At 28.4% G+C, this 8,860-nt stretch overlaps 1 long non-coding RNA gene across 1 annotated transcript in view; it reads left to right on the plus strand.

The window, feature by feature from the left end:
* Positions 1-7,655, plus strand: part of LOC129908413 (uncharacterized) — a 51,989-nt gene extending 44,334 nt beyond the window's left edge. Inside the window, exon 3 of the long non-coding RNA XR_008771275.1 lies at positions 6,735-7,655. This is a non-coding gene — a long non-coding RNA (uncharacterized LOC129908413). The remainder of the gene's footprint in view (positions 1-6,734) is intronic.
* Positions 7,656-8,860: the final 1,205 nt, after the last annotated feature.

Consider the following 8,860-nt stretch of genomic DNA (forward strand, 5'->3'; position numbering starts at 1 on the left):
AGATAGAAAAATATTTGGGTTGGGGTCGAAATTCTCCCAGGGTCAAAATCCTGTTTACAAAATTCTGCATTCAAAATTCTGTTATTCAAAACTATGTTCTTTTCAAAGCACGGTTTTTCAAAATGAGAACCTCCTCTTTTTCTTAGTAAAAAAAAGTATTGAACACTTCTTTTACTAAAACAAATACATTTTTCTTAATGCAAAGGTATCTACTACTTTAAATAAATTTTTATCAACGCATTAAAAAAAAAAAACTTTGCTCTCGCGATTTTTAATTTACTCTCTGCAAACAAAGAGAAATGAAAACAGAAAACAGTTCCTAAAACCAATAGAAGGTTCTAAAGTGAATTCGAAAATTTTAAAATTCAAGCAAAATCTAAAATAAAATACCGAACGAAGGGCCAACCTTTTCAAATTACGAGTATTTACAAACCAAACAAACAAAACAAAAAAAGTAATAATAACAAAAAACAAAAACCTGCCTGCTTTGCATATCACCCTCCCCTTGTGTCATCAATTTCCATAGAACTTTCTTTTTTTCTTCCTCTCTGTTATATTCAATAAATCAAAATTAAGGTAATAAATTTTTTATGAGAAATAACCAAACAGGATGTAACCAATCCTAAGTCAATATTTGAATTAGAACTATCATCACACGCACGAGTCATTTGAATTGAATCCGAAAAAAAAAAAACGAATAGAAAACGCCACCTTGACTTTTATGCCTCATTGTACATCAATGTTTGAACTAAAACAAAACAAAAAAAAAAAACATCTCTCTATTTCCATTTGAGGTTTTAATAAATTAAAAAAAAAAGTGAGGGAGGAAAAGGAAAAGAATTGAAATGTTTAAACAACAAACCTTGTCGGTCGTTAAAATGTGCATGTGCGTGCATGGAATGGCCCCCTTTTTTTTCTGAAAAACAAAACTGAAAAAAAAAAACTGAATCCCAGAACACCCAGATCCAGATACTAGTTCACCAGTTCTCAAGCCAGACATATAAAATCTGGTGGTAATTAACCCGGCAGAACAAGAATGAAGATTTTAAAAAAATGCTGGCGTCGCCATATCGTACAGTGGTCTCAAGTTTTTTATGTGGTGACAAAAATCAAATATTTTTAATATTTGTAAATGGTAAGAATTAACTACATGGAAAATTATACTGTTTCGTTTTGAAGGTTAGACTAGTTTATACCAATTAGTGAAAATAACAAAAATATACTAAATTTTCTATCAACGTAATTTATCTTTTCCAATAATTACCAAAATTTCTAAATTAATACATAGCGCTGAAAAATACTCTTTAAAAATAATGATAGCTTTGAGATTTTAGTGGGATTTTTATATACCTATCTAAGTTATTTTTTACAAAACATCAAAAACATTTAAATTTTGATTATGACAATTAATAGTTTAAAAAATTACGTTTCTGAAATTCCAATAGTTTATAATAGCTTTAAAAACCTTGATAACGCCTGGATCTTTAGTTTATAGAATCCAGATAAAAAAAAAAATCATGTGTGTAATTCACACGTGGTAGAAGTGAAACCTTAAAAAATCATTTAAAAAAAAAAAAATTAAACCTTTCAAAAGCTTACAAAATGTTCCTAAAGAATAAAACCATACTAAAATTTTTACAATGCGCCAAGAGTATAAAAATAATTTATTGAAAACAATCATTTTCATTTAAAAAAAAGCGAAAAAAACACGTAATTTTATCTTCTCCTGACATCTACAAAAAGAGCTAGAATTTTTTAAACTCGATGAAATTTCATCAAAAAAAAGCAAAAAAAAACATTTTTTATGTTCTTATGCTATTAAATCAATTCTTTTGTTTAAAAACCTATAAAAAAAATGTATACCATATGAAAGCTTATTGTTGCACCTTTCATATGACGTATCAATCTTTTTTCAAAGATGAAGAAAAGTTAGAATTTTTTAAAGTCAACCATGTCGAATTTCCAGACTGAGATTACGGTACTTCCTACACTGGTGGTTGGTCATCGGCAACAGATCTCCACAGGTGTTTTGAGGTATTTTTCATTTTTTTTTCAATTTAAGATTGTGTAACTTGCAGAGCACGTACCGTTATGTGTGATATATCAAATAAAAGGTTATGTTATCAGCATACGTATTAAAGTTAAATCAAATTTGTATGTGCACTAGATCAAAAGATATATCGTGTGTAGAAAAAGAACATCTTTTTACCGTTATCTCATTTATACATACATTATACATATACATTTATAGTTTATTTAATTACCTATCTACAGTTCAAATTTCATTCATCTATCTATTGAAGCAAAAAAGTTATAACAAGTTGAATGCTCGTGCCGCGTTTTCGTTTCATCTTGTTTAAAATCACTACGATATTAAAGAAGTTTTCACTTCAAAAATATATAAAAATTTCTACTAATTTTTGCCAGCAAAAAAATGTATTGAGACCACTGTGTTTCCTCCCCGTCAATGTGGAAGCTAAAAAAACACAGTTTTTTTCGTACAGTTGCAACTAGAACTACAGCCCTCCCGCATGTTATGTGTATGTCGCATGCACAGGAAAAGGATTTATTTATCGAGTGAGAGATAATCACACTGAGATACGATGACGATAACGTCGAGACGACTTGAATTGGCTTTGCCAAGTGCCAACAGAAATGAAATGAGTGTCATTGTCGTTCGACGTGCAACTATGCTTAGACGTCATGTCATTCATAAAGAAAGAGTATGACTCTAGGTAGAGAGGTAGTCAGAGTGTCGGTCGGTCGATATTGTTTAACTTAATTCATGATATCGTTTTGGGTTGGTGTCCCCTCGACATTGCACTGCAATATTGCCCCAGATTGTTCGTATTTTATTTATGCGACTTTAATTAGGACCAGCCCTCATTTCGAAATTTTTTGTATTTCTTCTCTGTGTTCCCTTAGTCTTTTCGTCTGTTTGAGAAGCAAAGAGTTTTGAAAATTAATTAAAGTTCTTTCTGCATGGTCGCAAAGTCCTCATTCCAGATAAAGTCACTTTTGTATTCAGATGACTTGTGTGGGGCATTTAAATGAAAACATAAGGTGGTTTTATCCATTCAATATTTATTTGAAACAAATTAGCCTTTTGGGATAAAGTTTTCAGTGTACCTAGATCTAATACGCACCTGTTTTTTTGTTTCTCTATTTTTTTGTAGACTTTTGGATTGAAATCGATTAAATTGTAATATCTGATGGCCAAAGTTAATCTCATGAATGTTAATTGGAAACTTTTTCAACTTCTTCGAGTATATACCTTTTACCAAACTTGAATCTTTCTGTGGTGTTATTTTTTTATGGTTGAAAATTTTATCGAAGAAAGACAAAAATTTTACCTTAGATACCTACATTATTTTGCCTAGGTGTGCTTTCTCTATATAGAAAGATAAGTTCTTAATTAAAATTTTGAAATTTAAATTCTGTCAAAGATTCAAATTCAATTATAAAACTTTGCCTTTAGCTATTTTGTTTGTATTAAAAGGTTAGAAAGTTGTTTTAAGACTCTCTTTCTCTCTTGTTGTTTTTTTTTTTTTTGTTGCCATTTAGCATTTTCTTTCAGCTTCAAAAGATTTGAGTAAAATTTTGTTTAAGTTTTATCAAAAAAGTGAAAGTTTATTTTGGAATAAATAAGAAAAATTGTTGATATAGTGCAGCAGCTGTTAAAAATTATAACGTTTCATTGCACTTTGAATGGTTAAACAAGTAACTTAATATAAAAAAACAAAAATATTTTAGAAAATAAACAATTATTTGTAAAATCAAAAATATACAGGGCGGTTCTCGTACAATGCCAAAAAAAAAGTACTTTTGAAATTAAAAAAAAAAAAAATTGAACGGTTATTAACTTAATCTGTCATCAAACAGATTTTTTTTTTATTTCTGACTTAGGTACTCGTACACGATTCAACCGATTTCAACGAATATTTTTACCTTAAAATTAAAAATAAATACAATTTTCGCGGAATACATTTTTGTATAAAGAAAAATCAAATTTTTTTGGAAGATATCTGTTTTTTAAAAACGGGTAGATGAATTTTTTGAAAGCTTGTTTTCATTTTGTGTAAATGTATTGAGCCCATATTATTGACTAATTTCAAAACTAATTTTATCTTAAAACATGTTTAGTGAATGTTTGAAGTTGCAAATTTTTCCAATTTCTTTTCGAGAGATTTTATATATAGAAGACAAAATCTTAAAAATCGGCCAATTGGCCACTAAAATCACATTTTTCATAGCACATGTTGCGGTATATTTTATTTATTTCAAAGCACAAATTAAGCTATGCGAACAATAGTGACGTAAGCCATAAAATTCAGTTTTCAGCTACGAGAGATTTAAGAAACAGGGTTTTTTTAAACAACTTTTTTTTTTTTTAAATTAAAAACTCATTTTTGAAAAAAGTGGGTTACGTCACTATTGTTCTCATAGCCTCAAATAAGCTAATTATGTACATATGTGGCAACTCATCCGGAAAAATATAATAAAAATATCTTTTTCAAAACATTTTGTCATTGCAATTCTATCAAAACTGAGTTACGGTTTTTATAAAAAAATTAAATGCACGACTTGGTTGCACGTATACTTACTCTTTTGGTTAAAGTTGCTTAGATAATGAAGGATCTCATAATTTAATTTATTCATTATTTTATAAGAAAAACGTAAAAAAAGCATTAAAAGTTTGTTTTTAAATAGCAAAAACCATTTTCGAATGGTTTTAGTTTCTAAGTGAAGTTTTCCATTTGATTTCTTACATAACAAAGAATTTTTGAAATTTTTTTGAAAATTGTTGGAGCGGTTTTTAAAAAAATAATATTTTGAACATACATATATAAATATTTTTGAAATTTTTTCTAAGAAAAATGCGGAAAAATAAATAATTATTTCCAGCATATTTAAATAAAATTTGAAGTAATTTTATCAATCCGTTAAAAAAAAAAATGATTAAAAAAAATAATAATTTCACTTAACTTTTGCCAGCAAAAAATCCTTTGGGGACACTGTGTTTCCTCCCCGTCAAAGTGGATGCAAAAAAAAATTGCAATTATTTGAACGTTTTTTTTATGTATTTTCGAAATTTGTTCTAAAAAAGTATGAGCCGTTTTAAAGAATTTTTTCCATATATTTAAAAAAAATTTCAAGTATATTTTTATTAATCCGTTTTGCAAAAAAAAAATATTAAAAAAAAAAAATAAATATGCTTTAAAAATCCAAAATTGACTTTTTCAAAAATATTTCTTAATTTTGAATTTAAAAGTACTAAAAAGTGTTTGTATAAAAAGTGCCGTTGAAATCGGTTACGAAAAAGCCAGAAACCAAGAAACCGGTTCTATGGCAGGTACCATTCATAACGGTCCAAAAAATATTTTTTTGATATCAAAAGTAGGACTTTATCTGCCATAATACATGTATTTTTTTGATCAAATTCTTAAGAGCCGTTTTTGAGAAAAACAGAATTTGCCATTTTGGTCATATGTATGACAAGTATCGTTAATTTTAGTTCTTAAAAGGAAATTTTAATTTCGCCTTTAGGGAATCTCATAAAAACCATAACTTCCAAGTGAGAAGAAAATCGCGATACAGACGGACGCGATAGACAGACAGAGAGAATTGCACGATCCACTAACGGTGCCGCCTTTATTCCAATTTTGGAAACAATTTATTTTCTCAAAAACAGATCTTGATAAAAAAAAAATAATTAATGCTAATTTTTAAGTCAGTTACCTATATATTTTGGTGAAAAAAGTAGCTTTTCCATTCCACCGTCCTTTACCTTTTTAATTTCTCCCAATCGACTTATTCAAATTCAGAGAGAGTTTGTATGCAAAAGATTTTTTTTTTAATTTTATTTATGTGTGTACCTACATAAATAAAAAAAATAAACTTTTGATATTAAAAAAATTTGGTCTTTATCAATTTATTTAAATCCGCTAAAAAATGGCCGAAAAATCGGCTAAATAAGAAATTTTGGGTTCTGTTCTGGTTTTGGTGAAAAATAATTTGATATTTATTTTTGCAGGTGTAAACTGCAAAGTCTTTTTAAAAATTGTTCGTGATAAACAATCACCTCTTACCAACCAAAAGTGACTTTGGCCGGCTGTTGCTATAGTAAAAATCTGTGTCGATACCTAGGTATATACCAATCATAAAAATTCATGAATTCATTTTTCTGACTCTCTCGGTACTAAAACCGCGTTTCCATAAAATTCTCAAATAATAATTTCTCTCTACGAATTGTTGACAAACAAGGAAACCAAAAACAGAATTGAATGCAGTTAAAAAATAATTGCCTACTAAGCTCCAATTTCTTTAAATCCTACGCTTAATTTGACCAATTACAGACTAAATTCATTTCAATTTCCCTTGTTGAAATAAAAAAAACAAAAAACATTATTCAAAACAAAACCAAAAAAAAAAAACTCATTTCATCATCTTCCTTCAATTAAGAAAAGTAAAATATAACAATCCCTTTTATTGCATGCATATATCCAAACTTTTTCGAATTAAATCACAAAAAGGATAAAAATAAAAATTACTTTCAAAATTTTGATCAACTATAATAGCTCCACCTGCTTACTCATTCTTTTTCTATATTCTTCTTTATATAAACCCCAAAAACCCCCATCACACAACTTACAAATTGAACCAAATTAAATCGTCTCTTTTTAAACATCACGCAAATAAATTTTCGTCCTTTTTTTTTTTTTTTTTGTTAAAAGAATTACCATGTAAATTGCCCACGAAAATTGAGAAAACGAACGAACCTCCATCAAATACAAAAATCAAAAGCAAACAGGATGACAAAGAAAAAAAAAACTGAAACGAAAAAAAAAAAAAATTAATCAAAAAGAAAAACGATAAAAAAAAACAGAATCGTGCAGTGATTACAAAATACATAACAAACATTTTGGCGCCATCTAAAATAGGAAAAGTTTAACAACAACAAGAAAAAAAGAAAGAAAAAAAAACTTATAACAGTAATCGAGATTTGCGACGGATTCGCCATCAGGGTATTTTTTAACCACCCCCGCATCCCAACTTCAAAAAAATATTTTTACAAAGGCTAAAAATTCATTAAAAGAATGTTTGAAACGGATTTGTGTCTATAAGGACTGAGTCGGGATTTTTTCCAGGAAAGCAACAAAAAAAAAAAGAAAAGAAAAAAAACATAACCAAAGAGAGACAAATTGGTAAATTATTTAAAAAGTTATCACGCAAATTTCGCAGAATCCATATCAGGAGCGGATATTGTCTTTTTTTAAATCTTTAAGGACACAGTGCGGGCATACTCAATTTTCAAAATCTCGAATCGAACTTTTGACCTCAAGATTTTCAAGTTAATAAAGGTCTTAAGGACATTAATGATATTGGCTTCGTCTGTCCCGAGTGTAGAAGTTTATAACAAAAGGGGTCATAGAGGGTCAACTGGACCCATTGTCCCCTCAAAACCCGTTCATGGATATTTGTTGCCCTTTTTGCAAAAATATTTTCGTATTCGTACACAATATGCCATCGCCACCACACAATCACCACTTAGCAAAAAGTACAAGAAAAGGACATTGAAGGAGAACAACACCATTTAAGGTTTTTACATTGTACCAGTACCACTCGAGCAATCTGATTAAATAATATTTATTGGATTATTTTTTTTTTGTGTTGTACCTGTGTTTGACTTTGTAGCTCAGGCTCAGGTGACTTAACTAAAAGTTATACTTTTATTAAGGTTTCTCCTTTCTTGTTGGTTTTGTTGGTTGTCTATCTGCAAGGGATTTTTACTTTTCATTTTGTTGTCGAGGACTGTTGTCGTCGTTGGTTTCATATTTTCAATTTTAGTGACCGCACATTTGACTTTCCCGAACAGAATGAATATTGTTAAAGGAAATGGTTTTTGTGGTAATAATTTTTACGAAGAAAAAATTATTTTACTTCTGGTATCATCTGAGATGGAGACGAAAGTTTTGATTACTCGCTATTAAATAATAAAAAAAAAAAATTGACATAGAAATGGCCGAGGTTGTAATGTTTTCATTTTTTTTCATTGGAAATTGAACCAACAAATTTGAATTTCAAAGAAACTGTGGGCTTTTATTTATTAGAACTTTCAAAGCAAATGGTTTGGTTATGGTATAGGAAAGATACATTACAATATGAAGATTCTTTGGAACTTCTGGAGGCCTTCATTAAGATTCATATTTATATATCCATTACATGGAATTTTGTCAACTTTTCTGTGACGTAATTTGACCTTTATTCAAAAATGTAACTCAACTAAAATTTTAGCTAAAATCTGCGGTCAGCTCTTAGACTAGCACATTTCTTACTTCTTTCATTAACCAATTCTGAAACTTAAAAAATCCTAATATCTCGAAATCGTTTTCAATTATTATCTTTTTAACGTTAGCAATAGCTATGAAAAAAAACTTTAACAGCTTAAAAAAAAGCCGCTACGACAGTGTAATGTTTATTTTTTTTTTTAATATGAACCCTGTTTTTTTTTTCTTTAAGAAAACAAAATTAATATGAAAACTGACTGTTAAGTGAAAGGACTTACACCACACAAATTAAATTTTTATTTTCTTAAAATTTTTTAACAAAATTTATGTCTACGAGTAATTTAATATGCAATTGACTTTCTTTAAAAAGATTTTTTTTATAACACATTGAAAAAATAAACAAGGTTTTCGATTTTGGCACTTCACTTAAAACACAAAGGGTCCTCAATTTCATTATCTTCTTTATCAAAAAAAAAAAAAAAAAACTAGGCATTTTGATTATTTTCCAAAAGATAATAATAATTTAGCAACAATTTGTTTTCTTTTCGTCTTTTAATTTGAAGAAAATAAAC

Source organism: Episyrphus balteatus, chromosome 2 (assembly GCF_945859705.1).
Source record: "Episyrphus balteatus chromosome 2, idEpiBalt1.1, whole genome shotgun sequence".
Taxonomy (NCBI): Eukaryota; Metazoa; Arthropoda; class Insecta; order Diptera; family Syrphidae; genus Episyrphus; species Episyrphus balteatus.